The following is a 24,691-nucleotide window of genomic DNA, read 5'->3' as shown; positions in this document are numbered from 1 at the left end:
ATTTCTGTAGAATTTAACTAGAGTTACAGAGATACTCCTCATATCCTCAGTTTTACTTTCTGTGGTTCCAGTTAATCCTTGTCAATCACAGTTTGAAAATACTAAATGACAAATTCCCAAAGTAAACAATTTGCAAGTTTTAAATGGTACCCATTTTTTTTCTAGAGTGATGAAATCTTGTGCCATCCCACTCCATCCCACCTGATTCCATCCCTTTGTTCAGTGTTTCCCATCAGTTAGTCACTTAGAGGCTGTCTGGGTTATCAGGTCAGCTGTTGCAGTTTCTCAGTGCTGGTGTTCAAATAACCCTTCCTTATCGATAATAATGGCCCCAAAGCACAAGAGTAGTGATGCTGGTATCAGATATGCCAAAGGGGAGCTGTAAAATGATTTCTCGAAGTGAAAAGGCAAAAGTTTCTGACTTAATAAGGAAAGAAAAAAAATCATATGCTGAGATTGCTGAAATCTATGGTAAGAACAATTCTCCATGAAATTGTGGAAAGGAGGAAAAAGAAATTGGTACTAGTTTTGCTGTTGTGTTTTAAACTGCAGAAGTTATGGCACAGGCATCTGTGATAAGTGCTTAGTGAAGATAGAAAAGACATTAAATTGGGACAAGGTAATTGGAAGGACAAGTGGGATTCACATAACTTTTTGGCTTCCAAGTGGCTCAGTGGTACAGTACCTGCCTGCCAATGCAAGAGACGCAGGAGACACAGGCTGGATCCCTATGTTGGGAAGGTCCCGTGGAGAAGGGATGGCTACCCATTCCATTATTCTTGCCTGGAGAATTCCATGGACAGAGAGCCTGGTGGGCTACAGTCCATGGGGTTGCAAAGAGTCAGACCTGACTGAGTGACTGAGCACATTCACATAACTTTATCACAGTATATAATTATTTTGTTTTATTATTAGTTAGTATTGTTAATTTCTTTCTGTGCCTAAACAGTAAACATTATCAAAGGGATGTATATATAGAAAAAGCAGTGTTTTTACAGTTTGGTACTATCTGTGGTTTCAGGCATCCACTGGTGTTTTTGGAACACATCCCCTGTGAATAATACTATATTAGCAAACTTTTATTACATAAACATGCCAGTTAGAGCAGTTAATGTGTACACAATTGAAATGATTACATTTTGGTAAACTTTCGTTAAAAGAACTAACCATATTTTTTTTCTTCCAGTTGTCTGAACAATTTGGGTAAGTATTTATCTCTTCCTTTAATAATTTACTATATTACAATCGACTAACAAGTCTTTAAATTCGTATCAACAGAAGTATTTCCCAAGAATTTGCAAGTATGTGGAGTTAAACAGAATTACTACATAATGAAATTTAAGGATATTCTTCGGAGTTTGTTAAAAGGAAGCTGTTTCATAAGTCAGAAAACCTCTTTACATGTATAATACTCTATCCAAAAAATTATGTTTTTGAAACAAATATTGCCCTTTTTGTGAGAGAGACAGCTTTAAGATTACAAGTTACTAGTAAATTCAGCTGCAGTAAATTGTTAATATTTGTAATTCTGACATATTTAAATGATAGCAGATAAGTACAGTAGCAAAAAAGACCCCTGGGTACCCATTAATACAGTTGAAGTACTTCTTGTAACACTCCCAGATCCCATTTCCCTTCTTCATTTTTAAGAAGTGACCTCCATCGTGAATCTTGTATTTATCATTCTCAAGTACATTTTCACACTTTATTCCATTTATATACATGTATATACTCTTCCCCCACCCCCCAATAGACTCCTAGGTAATCCTTAAAGTGTTACATTTTGAAAGCTTGTGTAGATAGTACTAGATTTTACATTACATTTTTAAGATGCATCTGTTTTGATACATATTGCCTTATACATGATCTAGAGATCATTCATTTTAGCATTATGTAATATGGTATTGAATGAATATTAAATATACCTCGTGTAAAGAATCCATTCTCCTTGACATGTATGAGGTTGTTTCTAATTTTCACACTGACAAATAATGCTACCATGGTACTCCTTCCTTACGTTTCTTGCTCACAAGTAGGGGAGTTTCTCTAGTTCCAAGAATGGGACTGATGGTTTGAAATGCATCTTCAACTTTCCCTAAACAACAGCAGGTTTTTGCAGATGCATCCTGCTTCTTCCCCCTGGGTGTGCACTGTGTGTGTATATTGTATGTGCTGCCTGCATAGCGACATTTCTTCGGGTTCCTATTTGTGCATGTGGGGTTCCAATTGGGCAGATGAGGAGGCCATTGCTTATGCATCTGCCTCCATGTCTGAGCGGGAGGGGTGGGTATTAAGGAGCAGTATGTGGAGAAGGCTGGATGTGGCTACAGGAGTGAAGAGCTAGAAGGCTGAAGGACCCTCTGGTCACTGTAGTGTCCTCCGTCTTCCTCCTCATTCCATGTTCCCCTCTCAGGTCTTTTCCAGGCGGCAGTACCCAATGGAGCCTCTACTGTTATCTCTGAGGCCCTGGATCTAAGGGATAGGGACAAACTGCAAAACAATGGTGTTCTGAAGGCAATGGACCACATCAACATTGCCACTGTCTGCACCCTCATCAGCTTGTGTCCCTCTGGGATGGGACTTGAGAAGCTGGACAACCTGATGTTAAACTTGGATGAGACTGAGGACAAGTCCAAGTTTGTGGGCAAAGCCATCTTGGATGTGTCCTTGGCCATGTGCAAAGCAGGGGCAGCTGAACAGGAATTGCCCCTTCACCACCACATTGCTCAGCTGGTCAAGAACTCTGATCTCATCCTGCCTGTGCCTTCAACATGATCAGTGGTGGCTCTCATGCTGGGAACAAGCTGACCACACAGGAGTTTAGATCCTCGCCATGGGTTTTCATTCCAATCCCAAAGAAAGGCAATGCCAAAGAGTGCTCAAACTAACGCACAATTGCACTCATCTCACACACTAGGAAAGTAATGTTCAAAATTCTCCAAGCCAGCCTTCAGCAATACGTGAACTGTGAACTTCCAGATGTTCAAGCTGGTTTTAGAAAAGGCAGAGGAACCAGAGATCAAATTGTCAACATCCGCTGGATCATGGAAAAAGCAAGAGAGTTCCAGAAAAACATCTATTTCTGCTTTATTGACTATGCCAAAGTCTTTGACTGTGTGGATCACAATAAACTGTGGAAAATTGTGAAAGAGATGGGAATACCAGACCACCTGACCTGCCTCTTGAGAAACCTATATGCAGGTCAGGAAGCAACAGTAGGAACTAGACATGAACAACAGGCTGGTTCCAAATAAGAAAAGGAGTACATCAAGGCTGTATATTGTCACCCTGCTTATTTAACTTCTATGCAGAGTACATCATGAGAAACGCTGGGCTGGAAGAAGCACAAACTGGAATCAAGATTGCCAGGAGAAATATCAATGACCTCAGATATGCAGATGACACCAACTGTATGGCAGAAAGTGAAGAGGAGCTAAAAAGCCTCTTGATGAAAGTGGAAGAGGAGAGTGAAAAAGTTGGCTTAAAGCTCAACATTCAAAAAACTAAGATCATGGCATCTGGTCCCATCACTTCATGGCAAATAGATGGGGAAACAGTGGAAACAGTGTCAGACTTTATTTTTTTTTGGCTCCCAAATCACTGCAGATGGTGATTGCAGCCATGAAATTAAAAGACGCTTACTCCTTGGAAGAAAAGTTATGATCAACCTAGATAGCATATTCAAAAACAGAGACATTACTCTGACAGAAAAGGTCCGTCTAGTTAAGGCTATGGTTTTTCCAGTGGTCATGTATGGATGTGAGAGTTGGACTGTGAAGAAAGCTGAGCGCCGATGAATTGATGCTTTTGAACTGTGGTGTTGGAGAAGACTCTTGAGAGTCCCTTGGACTGCAAGGAGATCCAACCAGTCCATTCTGAAGGAGATCAGCCCTAGGATTTCTTTGGAGGGAATGATGCCGAAGCTGAAACTCCAGTACTTTGGCCACCTCACGTGAAGAGTTGACTCTTTGGAAAAGACTCTGATGCTGGGAGGGATTGGGGGCAGGAGAAGGGGACAACAGAGGATGAGATGGCTGGATGGCATCACCGACTTGATGGACATGAGTTTGATTGAACTCCGGGAGTTGGTAATGGACAGGGAGGCCTGGCGTGCTGCAATTCATGGGTCGCAAAGAGTCAGACATGACTGAGTGACTGAACTGAACTGAACTGATGGGTGCTGAGAGCTTTCAGGATGTCATGCGACTCAAAGTGGAGGTCTGTCACACACTCATCTAGGAATAGTATGGCAAAGATGCCACAAATGTGCGAGATAAGCATGGCTTTGCCCCCTGAATTCTAGAGATCAGAAGCTTCCAATCAAAGCCTTGGAGCCGGTAAATGCAGCCATTGACAAGGCTGGCTACACAGAAAAGATTGTCATCAGCATGAATGTTGCCACCTCAGAGTTTTATCATGGTAGCAGATATCACTTTAAGACTTTAAGTCTTACTGATACATCACTGGGGACCAGGACTTTGTTAGGGCCTATCTTGTTGTCTCCCTTGAGGCTGAAGTTTAGGCAGATCAGTTTGATCACCAAAGCCATCCAAGTGTGCAAACCCAGGAGAATGGCTGAGGGTCATGATGGTCACCATTTGGAAGAGATTGAAGACACGTTCATTGCCAGCATGGTGGGGGAACTATTCACAGGCCAGATCAATACTGGCACCTGGTGCACCTGGCTAAGTACAATCTGTTCATGAATGAGAATCACAGAAAAGCTGGGGCATGAAGCTCGATTTCCAGGACATAATGTCTGCAGTCCCAGCATACTGTGATCCTTCTACCTGGCCAGAGACTTGGAACCCCTGGCTCATCCTCCTGGAACTTCCTCCTTTCGATCCTGCTTGCAATTTCCTTCCAGACACCCAGGCTGCCCTGTTGCACTGCTCATTGGCTGCTTCAGCCCCTACTGCCTCCCCTCTCCGCTCTCTGGGCTCAGGTTGCATGGAATGCAGGACCTGCGCAGTGCTGAATGAAGGCAGGTCCTGTCTGTGTGCACCGGCCTGGCCTAAGATGATGTATGTGTTTGGTGGTGGTAGTTTAGTCGCTAAGTTGTGTCCAACTCTTGCAACCCCGTGGACTGCCAGGCTCCTCTGTCCATGGGATTCTCCAGGCAAGAATATGGGATTGGGTTGCCATTTCTTTTTCCAAATAAATATATGTTTTTATTTATTTTTTATTCATCCTGTTAGTTAATAAATCACTTTCCCGTAACTCCAGGGGACAGTGTGTCTGTGTTTCTTGTGACTATAGATTACTAGATGGCTTGATGTGGGGATCTTGCTGAAATGGGAAGAGTAACAGAAAGGGGCCTTGATGATGGTTCCTGTGTGTGTTGAAAGCCTTCACTGCAACCTAGGTCAGTCCAGAGGTGGAGATATGTGCCTGGGGGCTCTACCCTTGTCCCACTTTTCCCAATCTTAGCTTTCCTGTTCTTCCTCTCCATCTATCTATCTATCATCTATATTAGGAGGGAAGTCCTGGTGGTGTATGGTAAAGAATCTGCCTGTAATTTAGGAAACACAGGTTTGATCCCTAGGTTGAGAAAATCCCTTGGAGGAGGGCATGACAACCCTCTCCAGTATTCTTGTCTGGAAAATGCCATGCACAGAGGAGGCTGGTGGGTTACAGTCCATTGGGGTCACAAAGAATTGGACACAACGGAGTGACTCAAGTACAGAACTATTTTAGGAGGAGATCTCCTCCCTTAAGTGGGAACGGGGTTGCCTGGAACAAAGGCCACATTTCCCTGCTGCATTTGCTGCTGAGGGTGGACATTTCATTAAACTCCAGCAAAATGTATGTAAATGAATGTGTTCTGTGGGACATTGAGGAGTGTCTTTCAATGAGGAGGTCGTGCCCCACTTCCCCTTTTTCTCCTTCCTGTTGGCTGCGATAAGATCATGGTGATCGAAGCATTAGGCAATACTTTGAAATCCTGTTTAAATGCACTATAAGCATTCTTTGAATCTTGATATTATGAAATGGAGTTTGGGGCCAGTTTGGCAAAATAAAACAAACACCGTTAAGTTCTCCTCTGATTTCTCTTTTAAATTATAGCTGCTTTCTTTCAATAAAAACCTGAAACTTTAACATTAAGATAACCCTTCTCATTCTTTTTTTAAACAGAAGCTACTGGATTTGATGTACTATTATTTACTTCATATTTTTGAATTTGTGCTCATAAGAGAAACAGATATCAATTTTCTTTTGTTGTACTCTTACTATCCAGTTGTGCCCGTTAGGTTATATTGGCATTCCAAAATGAGTCAGGTAGCTTCCTCACTTTTTCTCATCACTGAGGCAATTTCTATAAGATTTATACTATTAGTTACTTGAAGTTTTAGTAAGACTGCTGAGGTAATTTCCTATAATTGTCTAAGCCTGTCTTTAGGTGGGGGTAACTTTTGCTTTCTAATTTGATTTCCTTAGTGGTTATTATTTCATCTCAGCTTTCCTACTTTCTACCCTCTCCACCTGTCATGTTAGTGTTTCTCTGACTCATTGAGTCTGTCCTGACTTTCCTGATTTTCCTGGCCTCATTAGCCCATACCACTGATCTCTATGTGGAATTTCAAAATGCATTTCGCTTGATTTTTTTTTGCTGCCTCTCAGCTTGGGAGGAAATAGGACAAAACAGGACACTTTCCTTCCCCTTCCCACCTGGTATCTTTTGTTGTTGTTCACTCGCTAAGTTGTGTCTGACTCTTTGTGACCCTGGGGACTGTAGCACTCCAGGCCTCCCAGTCCCTCACCATATCCTGGAGTTCATCCAAGTTCATGTCCATTGAACTGGTGATGCCATCCAACCATCTCATCCTTTGCTGCCCTCTTCTCCTTTTGTCTTCAATCTTTCCTAGCGTTAGGGTCTTTTCCAATGAGTTGGCTGTTCGAATCAGGTGGCCAAAGTATTGGAGCTTCAGCTTCAGCATCAGTCATTCCAGTGAGTATTCAGGGTTGATTTCCCTTAAAATTGACTGGTTTGATCTCCTTACTGGTATCTTTAGTCTCTCCAAAATTGGTGTTCCACAGTTGGCAGATATAGGTAGTTTTTTTGCTGCAGACTAGACCAGTTATTTTGGACTTTGCTGTGGGTCCTAGATACTTTAAAACGTGTGTGTGTGTGTGTGTGTGTGTGTGAGTGTGTGTGTGTGAGTGTGTGTGAGGGGGTGTCCTGGTGACATTTCCTTTTTCTTCTAACCTGACCTTCCTTCCCTCAGGGTCTCCACTTCTATGCCCCAAACATCCCTGTCCTTTTCCACTTATCTAAAAATACCCCTTATCAAAGGAAAATATCTGGCAATTTGGAGCATCTCTCTCTTATCTTCCTTTATTTAGTGAATCTTGTTGTATTGAGTATGGGAAAGGAGAATTTTCAGTTCAACGGATAGGGGATATTGTTTCTCCAATTTAACTTTTCCTTTTGATGGTCCCTCATCAGGAGTCATGAATCAAGGACTCTTTTTTTTTTTTTTTTGTCTGTATAGTAGAATTTTACTGAGGGAGGCAGAAGGATAATGTGGAAAGAACTATAACCTTGGTTTTATCCTTTCCTGTTTTTCTTTCTTTAAAAAATTTTTTTTGAGTATAGTTGATTTACAATGCTGTGTTAATTTCTGCTGTACAGCGAAGTGAATCAGTTATATGCAAATATATATATATATATATATATATATATATATATGTATATACACACACTTTTTAAGATTCTTTTCCCATCTAGGTCTTTACAGACTGTACAGAAGAGTTCTATGTGCTATACTGTAGGTCCTTACCGTGTGTCTGTGCTTAGTCTCTTAGTCATTTCCAACTCTTTGCGTCCCATTGGACTGTAACCTGCCAGGTTCCTCTGTCCATGGAATTTTTCAGGCAGGAATACTGGAGTGGGTTGCCATTTCCTTCACCAGGGGATCTTTGCAAACCAGGGATAGAACTCATGTCTCTTTCATCTTCTGTATTCGTAGGTGGATTCTTTAACACTGTACCACCTGGAAAGTCCAGGTCCTTATTAGTTATATATTTTATATATAGTAGGTTTAAATTACCTAGGACCCAATGGAAAGTCCAAAATAACTGGTCTAGCCTGCAGTAAAAAAAACTACCCCAATTTCCCAATTTATTCCTCCCCCATTCCCTTCCTGGTAATCATGTCTGTTTGCTATATCTGTGATTTTGTTTCTGTTCTGTAAGTTCATCTGTACTATTTTTTTTTAGATTCCACATATAAGTAATATCATATGATATTTGTCTTTCTCTTTCTGACTTATTTACTCAGCGTAATAATCCCTGGGTTTATCCATTTTATTGCAAATGACATTATTTGGTTCTTTTTAATGACTGCATAATATTCTATTGTGTCTATATACCACAACTTTTTTTTAATCTATTCCTCTGCCAATGGATTTAGGTTGCTTCTATGACCTGGCTATTGTAAATTGTGCTTCAGTGAACACTGGGATGCATGCATCCTTCTGAATTATGGTTTTCTCTGGATATATGTCCAAGAGTGTGATTGCTGGATCATGTGGCAGCTCTATTTTTAGTTTTTTAAAGGAATCTCCTTGCTGTTCTCAATAATGGTTGTGAATCGTGGATTCTCAGACTGTATGCTTAATACAGGAAGCTTGTCCTGCAAAATTAAACTGTAATGATGGTGAAGGGGATATCTGGTTCTCATTTTTTTTAAATGATTTAATCAATATTAAGACCTTAATCTTGCATCAGAAAACATGAGGGGCATTTGGTTTTTATGATGCAGCTGAGGAGCATTTGTTACCTCAATTGTTGAGGAGTCAACTTGCTTCATGAAAGAGCTTTATGAACTTCCAATGACTATTCCTCCCATCTTGGAAAGTGTTGCCTTATTAAATTATTTGGAGTCAGCAGTCCACGTATGATGGGGAGACTGAAATAGGAGAGAAAGATGAAGGAATTAAGAATTTCTTCCACCCTAAAGTTTTGAGTATCACCTCTGTTCTCCAAATTTCCAGGAAGAATAAGGAGTAATGATAATAATAATTGTTCTTCCAGGCCTTGTGCCAAGAATTTTACAAGGATTACTTTATTTAATCCTTACAACAACCTTTAAATTACAATTATTATCTCCATTTTATAGATGAGAAAAGTAGTTTCAGTAATTAAGCAAGACCACCCAGCTGTAAGTGGTGGGACCAAATTTACTGCTTGCATGCATGCTCAGTCGCTTCAGTTGTAGCCGGCCAGGCTTCTCTGTCCAGGCGAGAATACTGGAGTGAGTTGCCTTGCCCTTCTCCAGGGGATATTCCTGACCCAGGGATCAAATCTGTGTCTTCTGCATTTCCTGCATTGCAGGCAAATTCTTTACCACTGAGCCACTGGGGAAGACCACCAAATTGAGTCCTAGGTCTAATTCCAGAAACCACATTCTTGGCCCCTAAGGGAGCTTCCTCCCTACACAAGGAATAGCATGCCATTCTTTGTGGGAGGGACATTCCTCCGTTAACGTGAAAATCTACCAGTTTTCTGATGGGGAAAACCACATGAACCAAGCAGCTCCAAGTCTACCACCTCTGAGACACTCTCTCCTGGCGTGACCATGCCACCTTGTACAGCTCTGGGTTGGGGGAGCTCTGGCTTCTCTGGAAAGTTCCACCACTGAGATAGGCTGATACGAAAAGACTCAGTTACTGTAGTGAGTACTGAGGGAGAACGTGAGAAAAGCAAACCAAGAAAACACTCAGGGCATAGATACCGTCCAGCTGGCAGCTTTGTGATCCTGAAGCTCATTTTCTCTCTGGGCTTGTGGGTCTGGCCCCATTCCACATGCTGCAAGGTGTTCCCAAAGGACTGGGGCATATTTGGCCCGCGTTATCAGGGAAACAGTTTGGGGCTTCAGCTGGCAGCAAGATGGGAGCTGGGGCCCTGATTCCCCCACTAGCCCGAGGCTAGTCCTTCCTTACTTGTTTTCACTGCTTGGTATAAGACAGTTTGCTGCCTACCAGGTGCCTCCCACCAAGTTGATTTTCCAGTCTTAGTAGCCTCCTCTTTGGCCAAGAGTTGGCAAGTCTCTGGCGATCAGCACAACAATGTGCTGTCCCTGCATGTCCAGGCATTTGCTCTGAGCCTGAAGGCCAGTGGAAAAACAACATCTCCCAAACTCAATAGCACAAGCGGAAATGGCAGGGATGGGTTGCTCCACCACCCTGCTCTGCTATTCATCATGCAGGGTGAGGAGGTTGTAGGAGGAAGCTCATGGCAGCTCCTTTGTTTGACAAGTGAAATTGATCTGTAGAAGGCTGAAGGCAACACTCAGCCACTTGCCATGACCCAGGCAGACCCCAGTGCCCCCAGTACCCCTGAGTGGGCCCTGCTGGCTCACACCTCCTGACCCCCTATGCCACTCATTTGCACGGGGCCCACACTTGCCAAGTGTGGAGAAGAAATGGAGCTAGAGAGAAAGGAAGTAATGGGACTGAAGTTTCTAGCAGTCTGTGTGCCATTCCAAGAAAAAATCTGCCTCCTCTAAGTCATCACTGACCTTCCTCATTCCTGTTGCTGATATCTCTCCCTACCCTGAACCTACCCTCAGAGAGAAAAATTCACCTGCAAAGTGAAACCTGTTTCTCAGGGCAATTGTTCCAATAAATATCTACTAACATATTTATTTTTGGTTCAGACTTGGCCTTTAGAAATTCTCATAGTGGTGATTTTTATTTAAGGAGAGGATGTTGCTAAATTTGTTTAATGCTAGCATTTCTCTCAGGAAGGCACTCAAGACTTTGGAATTACATTCCCTTCCATCCAGTTTCTTTACTGCTTTTAGGCTGCCAACATTGTCTACGGTCAAAAGTCCCATTTTGTAGAGACCGAGGCTCAGAAAGAATAAAGTGATTTACACAGTGGTGTCTGCTGCTTATTATCAAATGTGGCCTTTTATCTTTGTTTCTTTCTTCAATATCCTTTTTTTTTTTTTTTGACTTATGAGTTTAGCCATGTATTAGTAGATTTTAAAAAGTAGAGACAGTTCAGAAATTCATCGGATAATATACTTAGGAGGTAGGAGCAAGGGTGTGAGATCAGGAAGGTTGTTTGGAGAGAATCATGTTTCCCAGATCATGACTGGTAGTTTTTTCTTTTTCTGACATCTCAAGAGAGTCTTAAGTAGTTCCAGGTTTTTCTCACATTTGATTTTTGGTTATGATAGTGACCCAGGTGGCTGAGTATCAGAAAGAACTTGTTTCAGTCACTTGTCCATACTTGTTGAAGGAAGATGAAAGATGGCTAGAATGGGTTTGGTCCCAGCATGCATTCTAGAACCAACCCACAGCCTGGAGCAGTCATGTCTGCAAAGCGAAAGACCTGTGTATAAAGAAGCAATGCTGGTGTTTCAGTCCTCTGATTTTTGACTCCAGTACTCTTGCCTGGAAAATCCCATGGACCGAGGAGCCTGTTAGGCTGCAGTCCATGGGTTCGCTAGGCGTCGGCCATGACTAAGCGGCTTCTCTTTCACTTTCCACTTTCATGCATTGGAGAAGGAAATGGCAACCCACTCCAGTGTTCTTGCCTGGAGAATCCCAGGGACAGAGGAGCCTGGTAGGCTGCTGTCTATGGGGTCGCACGGAGTCAGACACGACTGACGTGACTTAGCAGCAGCTGTTATTATGCTGCCTCATTACAACAGTAGCTGACAAATCTGTTTTCTCTCCCCCTCCCACTTTCTCTTGTGAAACAGTGCAATTCCTCCACCTCTAGCTCTGCCTTCATTCCTCTGGCTCACTTGGGATACCTTAAAGTGTCTAACATCTTCTTTTCTCTTTAGGACCCTTGTCTTGAAGCTGGGAAACAACACAAGGTCTTTTAGGATGTAAAATATTATAAGCTTGAGGACATAGGAAACTGAATGTTGTCTGTGTAATGTCAGTTGTCAAGCTATAAAGCTAAAATGTTTGCCCTGCACTCTCAGAATCATTCCTTCCACTACTGTTTCATGTTCTTTGGAAAATCAGAAAGAATCACTGGTACTTCTCAAAACAATGATATAATAAATAGGCAGATTACTGAGGTGTTTGATGTAATGCTGCCTTTATTCCTCTCCAGAGGGCTAAACACTCCAGACATGGCAAGATAATTTAGCCACATCTTGCTGAAAAGAATCTTAGATATATACCTATTTTTGTCTTTGAGTAGTTATTGAAATCTGTATGTGACATTATAGTTTTCACTTTAGAGTTCTCTACCAGTAAGGATGTAAAGTATGTGTCAGTGGTCATCTGGCCTAGTTCATACATCACTACTAGAAGGCTGAGCACGGAAGAATCGGTGCGTTTGAGCTGTGGCGTTGGAGAAGTCTCTTGAGAGTCCCTTGGACTGCAAGGAGATCCAACCAGTCCATCCTAAAGGAGATCAGTCCTGGGTGTTCATTGGAGGGACTGATGTTGAAGCTGAAACTCCAATACTTTGGCCACCTGATGCGAAGAGCTGACTCATTGGAAAAGACACTGATGCTGGGAAAGATTGAGGGCAGGAGGAGAAGGGGACGACAGAGGATGAGATGGTTGGATGGCATCACTGACACAATGGACATGGGTTTGGGTGGACTCCATGAGTTGGTGATGGACAGGGAGGCCTGGCATGCTGCAATTCGTGGGGTTACAGAGTTGGACATGACTGAGCAACTGAACTGAACTGAACTGATGGATTACCTACATGGTCTAGAAACATTGCAGTGGAAAAATATATCAATTTGAATAATTTTCATGATACATTTGGCCACAAAATTATAAGAAGCCATTCTATTGCAAGTAGTTTTTTTTTTTAAACAATTTTGTAAGGATTTTTTTATGTGGGCCATTTTCTTAAAAGTGTTTATTGACTTTGTTACAATATTGCTTCTGTTTATGCTCTGGTTTTTTGGTTGCAAGTCACGTGAGACTTGGGATCTACCCTGACCAGGGATTGAACTCATGCCTCCTGCATCGGAAGGTAAAGTCTGAACCACTGGACTGCCAGGGAAGTCCCTCCAAGTAAGTCCTTGCTTAACTACATAAGATTATTAAGAGAGCAAACCATGAAAAAAGTAGAGCCTAAACATGGCATTACTGAGGACTTCCCTGATGGTCTAGTGGGTAAGACTCCATGTTCTCAAGGAAGGGGACCCAGGTTTGAGAGCTAGAGCCCTCATGCATTCAATTAAGAGTTGACCTGCTGCAACTAAGAAACCCACTTGGTGCAAAAAAAGATCCCATCAGCTGTAGCTAAGACCCATAGCAGCCAAAATAAAGAAATAAAATAAATATTAGAAAATATCATTACTCCCTGTGAAAGTGAAAGTGAAGTCACTCAGTCGTGTCCGACTCTTTGCGGCCCCACAGATGGTAGCCAGCCAGGCTCCTCCATCCATGGGATTTTCCATGCAAGAATACTGGAGTGGGTTGCCATTTACTCCCTGTGGACCCCACCAATTCAGAAGTGATGCTTTCATCTGCTCTGTATTCCCTTTGCTATGAACATCTCATGCTCTTCTTTCAGTTCACATTTCACTAGTTCTTCATTGTCTATGCTCAGTCCCACAACTTCTCATCCTGTCTCATTTTTTTTTTCTTAAAACATGAAGGTCCTGCACCCTTGGATGCAGTATACTTATTCCAGGGTGCTCTTGGTTTTATCTACATATATATATATATTCTCAGTCAATAGAGATTAAAAGTATAATCACAATCGTACACTGCCTTGCCAGACACACACACACACACACACACACACACACACAGAGGCATGTAGAAAAGGATGCTTGCAGGCTGTCACATGCCACTACAGAGTTTGTGTATAGTAACTGTACCTGGCCGTAGATCCTCAAGTCCAAAATGAGAATCACTTGTCAATACCACACTCTCTCGCAATTGTGTTAGTGGAGTTCTCTTAATTATTTTATATCTGTAGGGCTTGTCTCCTTGACAGTGCAAGCTCTTTGAGGGAAATATCCATGAAAAAGACATTTTCACAGCTACCAGAATTATGCACATGATAATAGAAGCAAAATAAGCATGTCTTGATCTGTTTACTTTCCTCCAGCCCCCACTCTCCACCTGCCCCACCATTCTATTCAGGCTCTAACTCCTCCATCTCCTTCATGAAACTAGTTTTGAGGGGAGTTGGGAAGACCCACACTATCCTTTTTCTCCAAAGAGTACTGAGTAAGATTCTTTGTTTGAATCGTCAAAAGAATGTCATCAATTCATACAAGTCGAGTGTGTGTGTGCATGCATGCTTAGTTTTAGGATATAAAAGTTCAGAAAAACAAGGTTATGAATCATTTACCTTTATTGAAATTCCAACACTTCCACTGCCTCAGTGCCATCACAAACAATAGTAATGATCTGGACGAACAGATGGTACAGAAGTTCCGGCATCACAGAATGGTTTCTGCCACTCATGCGGAGGGAGGCAGATGAGCCCAGAGGATGAGCCTGTGTGCTCAGGAGGTGGCCAGGCTGGGTTCACATCCCCACTCTCCTACTGCTTCCTTTGCAAACTTGTGAGATCTTGACTTAGGGTTACAGGGCCTCATGGTGCTCCATCTCCTCACTGAGCAACAACTGTACCTTCTGCCAGAGCTGTCCTGAACATCAAGTGGGTTCACATACCTAAGCAGCAACAGCAGCGTCTGCACAGTGTGAACACTCCCTTCAGTCTTATTTTGTGCCATGTCCCTTCTTTGAGCTTCAGCTTTCAGAAGACAGTACCTGTAAGATTCAAAAAGATCAGGTGACGTAAACAGGGGAAAGTGCTTGTCATGTGTAAAGATCTATACAAATACAACGCTTTGTGTCTTTTAAAAAATTATTTATTTATTACACATTTTTGGCTGTACTGGGTCTTTGTTGCTGCGTGGTCGTTGTGCATAGGCTTCTCATTGCGGTGGGTTCTCTTGTTGCAGAGCACAGACTCTAGGGTGCTCACGCTTCAGTAGTTTGTGGCTCCTGGACTTTAAGAGCGCAGGCTCAGTAGTTATGGTGCACAGGCCCAGCTGCTTCAAGACATGTGGGATCTCATCTTCCCAGACCAGGGATCGAACCCATGTACCCTGCACTGACAGGCAGATTCTTCAGCACTGAACCACTAGGGAAACCTAGCATAGTGTCTTTTAAAGGGCCACTTTGAAACTTTCTGTGCTGCTTCTTGGAAATCTCTCCCCAGATGCTGATTTTCTTGCTTGTGTGATTTGACAGCAATAATGTTGGTTATTACTTTGGATATATTTACTGTTAGGTAGTAAGATATGTCAGGCCAGACCTTTGAAGATTCATTTAGGAAACAGGGTGGAGCATGAGGGAAAGAAGGAGAGTGAGGTTGTCAGATGTGTTGGGGAGAGACTGAAATGTTTGAGGAGCGCATCGGGGGTGTGATCAGTGGCACAGCTCACAGGAATGCTCCTTTCATAGGAAAGCTGTGAAAACTGTGAAATTCTTGTGTTTCCTAACAGACAAGGCACAAGTATTATAGGTACTTCTGCATCCTGGACAGAATCCCACGGCTGCTTTCATAACATCTCGTGCCCTTGACTTCACTCCACGCTGCCACATGAGGTGTGTCAGATTCCACCGAGAGCACCCCACGATAAGCAGATCAGTGTTGTCTCATTTCACAGAGGCTTGGTCTAGTTCTGCTATTTGAACTCTAATTCAACGACCTGATTCATGTCCATGTGTAGACAACCTTATTGTGTCTGTGTCATTTGGAATCACTTAAGGCAGGGCACAAGGATTACTTACAGTGATGAATTACTTGCACATCAATTCACTGCCTGTCTTTAAAACAGGTTGGACAAACTCTGGTACCTGAATGAAGAAGGTGAAATTTAAGGATGAAAGTCTCAGAGTGCCTGACTCCTCACTTCTGCAACTCTGTAGGTTCAATTACTTCCTATTCTTAATCCCCACCCCTTACCCCTACACCCACCCACAATAGGTTCAGTCCTAGGCCCCTATTAGCTCTCCCCTCCTTCCCCCCTTCCCTATTTTCACAAAATTTTTGATAGCCAACTCTATGTCAGATAGCTGAGATTCACCAGTCCCCATTCTCATGGAGCTTACTCCCAGTTTTTAGGATAAAACCAGAGTATAGGAAGGAGGGATTTCATTATTTTCTAAAATATTTGTTTATTTATTTTCGGTTGCCTAAGCAAGAGTCCCTTAGAAGAAATGGAGTAGCCATCATGGTCAACAAAAGAGTCTGAAATACAGTACTTGGATGCAATCTCAAAATGACAGAATGATTTCTGTTCGTTTCCAAGGCAAACCATTCAATATCACAGTAGCCCAAGTCTATGCCCCAACCAGCAATGCTGAAGAAGCTGAAATTGAACAGTTCTATGAAGACTTATAAGATCTTTTAGAACTAACACCCCCAAAAGATGTCCTTTTCCTTATAGGGGACTGGAATGCAAACACAGGAAGTCAAGAAACACCTGGGGTAACAGGCAAATTTGGCCTTGGAATGCGAAATGAAGCAGGGCAAAGACTAACAGAGTTTTGCCAAGAGAATGCACTGATCATAGCAGACACCCTTTTCCAACTACACAAGAGAAGACTCTACACGTGGACATCACCAGATGGTCAACACCAAAATCAGACTGATTATATTCTTTGCAGCCAAAGATGGAGAAGCTCTATACAGTCAGCGAAAATAAGACCAAGAGCTGACTGTGGCTTAGATCATGAACTTCTTATTGACAAATTCAGACTTAAATTGAAGAAAGTAGGGAAAACCACTAGACCATTCAGGTATGACCTAAATCAAATCCCTTATGACTATACAGTGGAAGTGAAAAATAGATTTAAGGGACTAGATCTGATAGATAGAGTGCCTGATGAACTATGGATGGAGGTTTGTGACACTGTACAGGACACAGGGATCAAGACCATCCCCATGGAAAAGAAATGCAAAAAAGCAAAATGGCTGTCTGGGGAGGCCTTACAAATAGCTGTGAAAAGAAGAGAAGAGAAAAGCAAAGGAGAAAAGGAAAGATAAAACATCTGAATGCAGAGTTCCAAAGAATAACAAAAGGAGAAATATGAAAACCTTCCTCAGGGATCAACGCAAAGAAATAGAGGAAAAGAACAGAATGGGAAAGACTAGAGATCTCTTCAAGAAAATTAGAGATACCAAGGGAACATTTCATGCAAAGATGGGCTCCATAAAGGACAGAAATGGTATCGACCTAACAGAAGCAGAAGATATTAAGAAGAGGTGGCAAGAATACACAGAAGAACTGTACAAAAAAGATCTTCATGACTCAGATAATCATGATGGTGTGATCACTCATCTAGAGCCAGACATCCTGGAATGTGAAGTCAAGTGGGCCTTAGAAAGCATCACTACGAACAAAGCTAGTGGAGGTGATGGAATTTCAGTTGAGCTCTTTCAAATGCTGAAAGATGACGCTGTGACAGTGCTGCACTCAAAATGCCAGCAAATTTGGAAAACTCAGCAGTGGCCACAGGACTGGAAAAGGTCAGTTTTAATTCCAATCCCAAAGAAAGGCAATGCCAAAGAATTCTCAAACTACCACACAATTGTACTCATCTCACATGCTAGTAAAGTAATGCTCAAAATTCTCCAAGCCAGCCTTCAGCAATATGTTAACCGTGAACTTCCAGATGTTCAAGCTGGTTTTAAAAAAGGCAGAGGAACCAGAGATCAGATTGCCAACATCCGTTGGATCATCAAAAAAGCAAGAGAGTTCCAGAAAAAACATCTATTTCTGCTTTATTGACTATGCCAAAGCCTTTGACTGTGTGGATCACAATAAATTGTGGAAAATTCTGAAAGAGATGGGAATACCAGACCACCTGACCTGCCTCTTGAGAAACCTATATGCAGGTCAGGAAGCCACAGTTAGAACTGGACATGGAACAACAGACGGGTTCCAAATAGGAAAAGGAGTGTGTCAAGGCTGTATATTGTCACCCTGCTTATTTAACTTCTATGCAGAGTACAACATAAGAAACGCTGGGCTGGAGGAAGCAGAAGATGGAATCAAGATTGCTGGGAGAAATATCAATAACCTCAGATATGCAGATGACATCACCCTTATGGCAGAAAGTGAAGAAAAACTAAAGAGACTCTTGATGAAAGTGAAAGAGGAGAGTGAAAAAGTTGGCTTAAAGCGCAACATTCAGAAAACAAAGATCATGGCATCTGGTCCCATCACTTCATGGGAAATAGATGGAGAAACAGTGGAAACAGTGTCAGACTTATTGCAGCCATGAAATTAAAAGATGCTTACTCCTTGGAAGAAAAGCTATGACCAACCTAGATAGCATATTCAAAAGCAGAGACATTACTTTTCCAACAAACGTCCATCTAGTCAAGGCTATGGTTTTTCCAGTGGTCATGTATGGATGTGAGAGTTGGACTGTGAAGAAAGCTGAGCGCCGAAGAATTGATGCTTTTGAACTATGGTGTTGAAGACTCTTGAGAACCCCTTGGACTGCAAGGAGATCCAACCAGTCCATCCTAAAGGAGATCAGACCTGGGTGTTCTTTGAAGGACTGATGCTAAAGCTGAAACTCCAATACTTTGGCCACCTCATGCGAAGAGTTGACTCATTGGAAAAGACCCTGATGCTGGGAGGGATTGGGGGCAGGAGGAGAAGGGGACGACAGAGAGTGAGATGGCTGGATGGCATCACTGAGTCGATGGACATGAGTTTGGGTGAACTCTGAGAGTTGGTGATGGACAGGGAGGCCTAGCGTGCTGCAGTTCATGGGGTGGCAAAGAGCTGGACACGAGTGAGTGACTGAACTGAACTGAAGGTCTTAATTGTGGCACATGGGCTCAGTAGTTGCACCGCACAGGCTGCGTTCCTCCAAAGCAGGTGAGATCTTAGTTCCTAGACCAGGGATCAAACCAGCATCCCCTGAATTAGCAGGCACATTCTTAACCACTGGAATACTAGGAAAGCCCGGTTTTATAATTTTTATTAAAATATTTTTTGAAAGCATAGTTTCTTTAGAGTAATTCATGCTTATTTTGGACAGAATGTTTGTGCTCTCACAAGATCCAAATGTTGAAGCCCTAACACCCAATAAGATGGCATTTGGAGGGGGCCTTTGATAAATAATTAAGATTAGATAAGTTTTAAGAGTAGGGCTTTAAGATGGGGTCAGTGTCCTTATAAGAAAAAACACTAGAGAGCTTGTTTGCTGTCTCCCCTCTCACGTGCACAGAGAAGATGTCATATGAGCATACAGAGAATGGTGGCTGCCTATAAGCTAAGAGAAGAGGCTGTGGAGTCATATTTACCCTGCAGCATCCTGATCTGGACACCCTAGCCTCCAGAATGACGAGAGGCATGTCTGTCCTTTCAGCCACCAGCTCTATGGCATTTTGTCATGGCAGTGGGTGCTTACTATAAAACATTCAGTAAATAAGGAAGTATAAAGCAGAAGCCCTGAACTGGAGAGTCTGCAGGCAATGTCAGGCCTGCAGATATGATTGTTTGGCTCATTGGTGTTTTTTTAAAACCAGTTTTACTGAGATATAGTTCATATACCATATCATTCACCTATTTATGATACACAATTTAGTGACTTTTTTAGTATATTCACACAGTCATGCATCCATCACCACTATCAATTTTAGAACATTTCCATTACTTCAGGGAGAAGCATGTACCCCCTATCCTCAAAACCTCTGGCAGCCACTAATCTGTTTTCAATCTCTATCAATTTGCCCATTCTGGACATTTTGTTTAAGTGGGAACATACAGTATGTGGTCTTTTGAGAGTGACTTCTTTCATTTAGCACATTTTCAAATTTCTCTCTATTGTAGAATATATCAGTACCTCATGCATTTTCATTGCCAAATTATATTCCATTGTATAGATATAATAATACAGTTTAGCTTTTCATTCATCAGATGATGGACATCTGGGAGTTTCTACTTTTGTGAATATTGTGTACAAGTTTCTGTGTGAATGTTTTGTCTTCGGTATGTACCTAGGAGTGGAATTGTTGAGTCATGTGGTAATTCTATGTCAAAGCATTTCAGAAACTGCCAGGTTGTTTCTGAAGTACTGTTTTCTATTTCTACCAGAAGTGTATGAAGGCTGCAATTTTTTTACATCCTCACCAACGCTCGTTATCTGACTTTTTGATTCTAGACATCCTAGTGGATGTGAAGTGGTATCTTCTTATGGTTTCAAATTTGCTTTTCCCTGATGGTAAATGGTATCTTTTTCATGTGTTCATGACTATTTGCGTTTCTTCTCTGAGGAGATTTCTATTTAGATCATTTACCCATTTTTAATTGGATGTTTTTTTCACTTTGAATGTGACAAAGTCTCACAACTAGATGTGAGAGTTGGACTATAAAGAAAGGTGAGTGCCGAAGAATTGATGCTTTTGAACTGTGGTGTTGGAGAAGATACTTGAGAGTCCCTTGGACTGCAAGGAGATCCAACCAGTCCATCCTAAAGGAGATCAGTCCTGAGTATCACTGACTCGATGGACATGAGTTTGAGCAAGCTTCGGGAGTTGATGAAGGACAGGGAAGCCTGGCGTACTGCAGTCCATGGGGTCTCAAAGAGTTGGACATGACTGAGCAACTGAACTGAACTTTGTCATTTTAATATTTTTGTTTAAATGAGCTATTACTTAAAGATCAGAAGAGTTTACATATATACTTGAATCTTGATGTTCCTGATAAAAATCTCCAAATCTGTTTCTTCTGGGTTCTAATTAAGTATTTGGGCACACAAACTATTCTTTTTTTTTCTTTTTATTTTGTATTGAGATATAGCTGATTAAAAATGTGATAGTTTCAGCAAAGGGACTCAGTCATACATACACATGTATCCATCCATCCCAAACTCCTCACCCATCCAGGCTGGGGCAGACTACTCTTAATTATGAAAATTTGAAGCAATGTATATGCATTAATTTTAGGGAAACCTAAGTGTATTGAGGTAACCTGAGTACGTTATATCAATATTCACAACTTTAAAAAGTAAATCAGGCACATATCTGACAAAGAAATGCTCTTGCAAACTTTGTTGCTTCTTTAGAAAAATATTACATCAGTTTGATTCAATTGGTTTTATTGCCTACCTAGTCCTGTAGGTATTTTTTATTTCAACCTCTGATGCCCGATCTGCCGGATACAACTGCTGCTGATGTTTTGGTGCCTATTCCTCCTAATTATATTTATGTGTATTGAGGCTAGAACATTTACTGCTTCCAAAATAGCCTTCACTTTGAGCAGGTTGTTCTAGTGGGGTAGACAGTGTTTTGGGTAGATACGTTGGTGGGAGAAAACAGTAATAGGATGGTTTCAGTTCAGCTCCATTCAGTCACTCAGTCATGTTCGACTCTTTGCGACCCCATGGACTGCAGAACGCCAGGCTTCCCTGTCCAACATCAACTCCTGGAGCTTGCTCAAACTCATGTCCATTGAGTCTGTGATGCCATCCAACCATCTCATCCTGTCGTCCCCTTCTCCTCCCACCTTCAATCTTTCCCAGCACCAAGGTCTTTTCCAATGAGTCAGTTCTTTGCATCAGGTGGCCAAAGTATTGGAGTTTTAGCTTCAGCATCAGTCCTTCCGAATGAATATTCAAATGGGTTGGTTTAGTGGCTCTGAAAAGAAAAAGGAAAGACTCTGGGCTCAGTGAGATGGAGAATTTGAGACTGAGAAGAGCCATAATTGCTGGCATACTGAACGAACAGATATTTTCAGTTTCTAGAGCTACATGAGAGTAAGCATGGGGTACATCATGAAGAAAGTCTTGGATGTGGGAATATAAACATGTGAGGATAGGCCCAGGTAGTAAAGAGCTGATGAGGTAGATTCATGGGATGTTGGGATTAGGAGGGCCACAAGCATGGGAGTGAAGGTTCCTTGTCAAAGACTGCCTGTACATTTAGGGATGGCAAATGATGCCTGACATTTATTTTCTTTTTCTTTTTAAATAGTTTTTACGTTTATTTATTGTTGGAGTATGGTTGCTTTACAATGTGTTAGTTTCTGCTGTGCAGTGAAGTGAATCAGCTATACATATACATATATTCCTTCATTTTTGGATTTCTTTCCCATGTAGGTCACCACAGAGAACTGAGTAGGGTTTCCTGTGCTATACAGCAGGTTCTCATTAATTATCTGTTTTGTGCCTATTAGTATATCTGTTTGCAAGGCAGACATAGAGACACAGATACAGAGAGCAAACATATGGACACTTAGGAGGGAAAAGGCAGATGGAATGAATTGAGAGATCGGAATTGATGGATAGTTGTTTTCAAATTGCTCTGAAATGACTCTCCATTGTTCACATGTCTTCAGTTAAAATGTAGTGCTCAAAACAGTCTTTTTTTAGTGGTGAAAGAGGGAATAAAGATGGACAGTCCATGCTGGTGGTCAAGTAGTGGAGGAAGAGTCCAGAGAGATGCTGAGGTGAGAGCTGTGAAAAAGCTGAGAAGGAAATTGAAACGAGGTGACAGGCAACCACTAAGAGAATATTAGCCCTCTCCTTTAGAAATATGTCCCTCTCTACTCCTAAGAAGTTGAAAATGATTAGGGCTAGAGTTGTTAATTTTGAGTATTTAAAGGAAAAGGCTAAACACTTGAGGACTTGTGAAACTTAAGTGAAATTGGACTATTCATACTATATTGAAACTTAAAAAAAAATAACAATTATCCCTTTCTGTGTGCTAAGTCGCTTCTGAAATGCCGGGCTGAATGAACCACAAGCTGGAATCAAGATTTCCAGGAGAAATAGCAACAACCTCAGATACGCAGATGACTCCACCCTTATGGCAGAAAGCAAAGAGGAACTAAAGAGCCTCTTGATTAAGGTGAAAGAGGAGAATGAAAAGCTGGCTTAAAACTCAACATTCAGAAAACTAATGTCATGGCATTTGGTCCCATCCCTTCATGGCAAATATATGGGGAAATAGTGACAATTTTCTCGGGCTCCAAAATCACTGTGGAGGTAACTGCAGCCATGAAATTAAAAGATGCTTGCTTCTTGGAAGAAAAGCTGTGACAAACCTAGACCATGTCTTAAAAAGCAGAGACATCATTTTGCTGACAAAGGTCCATATAGTCGAAGCTATGATTTTTCCAGTAGTTATGTATGGATATGAGAGTTGGGTCATAAAGAAACCTGAGTGCTGAAGAACTGATGCTTTTGAACTGTGGTGTTCGAGAAGATTCTTGAGAGTCCCTTGGACTTCAAGGAGATCAAACCAGTCAATTCTAAAGGAAACCAATCCTGAATATTCACTGAAAGGACTGATGCTGAAGCTGAAGCTCCAATACTTTGGACACCTGAGGAGAAGAACTGACTCATTAGAAAAGACCTTGATGCTGGGAAAGATTGAAGGCAGGAGGAGAAGGGGACGACAAAGGATGCAATGGTTGGATGGCATCATTGATTTGACGGACATGAGTTTGAGCAAGCTCCAGGAGATGGTGAAGGACAAGGAAACCTGGCATGCTACAGTGCATGGGGTTTCAAAGAGTTGGACCTGACTGAGCAACTGAATGATGAAGGAAGTCACTTCAGATGTGTTTGGCTCTATGTTATTATGGATCATAGCCCTCCAGGCTCCTCTGTTCATAGAATTCTCCAGGCAAGAATACTGGAGTGGGTTGCCTGCCCTCCTTCAGGGGATCTTCCCATCCTAGGATCAAACCGGCATCTCATGTTTCCTGTATTGACAGGCATGTTCTTCACCACTAGCATCACCTGGGAAGCATTCTTTTCTATATTCAATGAATATTTATTGAACATCTACTGAATGCCACACTTTTTTCAGCCACTATGGACAGAGCAATTAACAATTGAGTAAACAAATTGCTTGCTTTTTTGGATTTGCACTCAGAATATATAGGTAAGCCACATCTTTTAAATATAACTGACCCTTGAACAATGCAGGGGTTAGGGGCTCTGAGCCTCCACACAATCAAAAATTTGAGTATAACTTATGGTTAGTCCTCCACATCTGTGTAAGGTTCTACATCTGTGGAGTGTGTAATATTATCATATTTACTATTGAAAACACTCATGTATAAATGCACCCACATAGTTCAAATCTGTGTTATTTAAAGGTCAACTCTGAGTCAATTTGTTACCATTTAAAAAAGCTTTTTAGATTCTGCATATAAGTGATATCGCTTGATATAAAAAAGAGAAATGGACTCACAGATTTACAGAACATACTTACACTTACCAAGGGAAGAAGGTAGCGGAAAGGGGTAGATTGCGAGTCTGGGATTGACATGTACACATTACCATATTTAAAATGGATAACCAGTGAAGACCTACAGAATAGCACAGGGAAAGCTGCTCAATATTCTGTAGTGCTTTAAGTGGGAAAGGTATTTGAAAAAGAACAGATACACACATATGTATGACTGAATCACTTTGCTGTACAACCCAAACTAACAACACTGTTAATCAATTTCTTCCAATATAAGATATAAATAAATAAACAGCAAACTCTAGTTGGGAACTATTTCATTGCATGGTTGCATGACAATTTATTTAATCAGTCACCCACTGATGGACATTGAAGTACCCTCTCCACCCTCCTGCAGTGTTTTTGCTATTAAAAAGAATGAATAGATGGAGAGAGATGAAGGAAGGGTTGGGAATTTGAGTCTCACCACTTGCGTTTCCCTCTGAATGTACCTGTGCCCTGATCT

General features: G+C 41.7%; 1 pseudogene; it reads left to right on the top strand.

Moving 5' to 3' along the window:
* LOC102186438 lies at positions 387–4,706 on the top strand (annotated as a pseudogene).

The sequence above is a fragment of the Capra hircus genome, chromosome 1 (assembly GCF_001704415.2).
Source record: "Capra hircus breed San Clemente chromosome 1, ASM170441v1, whole genome shotgun sequence".
Taxonomy (NCBI): domain Eukaryota; kingdom Metazoa; phylum Chordata; class Mammalia; order Artiodactyla; family Bovidae; genus Capra; species Capra hircus.
Note: the sequence above shows the minus strand (reverse complement) of the source record. Positions and strands in the feature narration are given on the sequence as shown.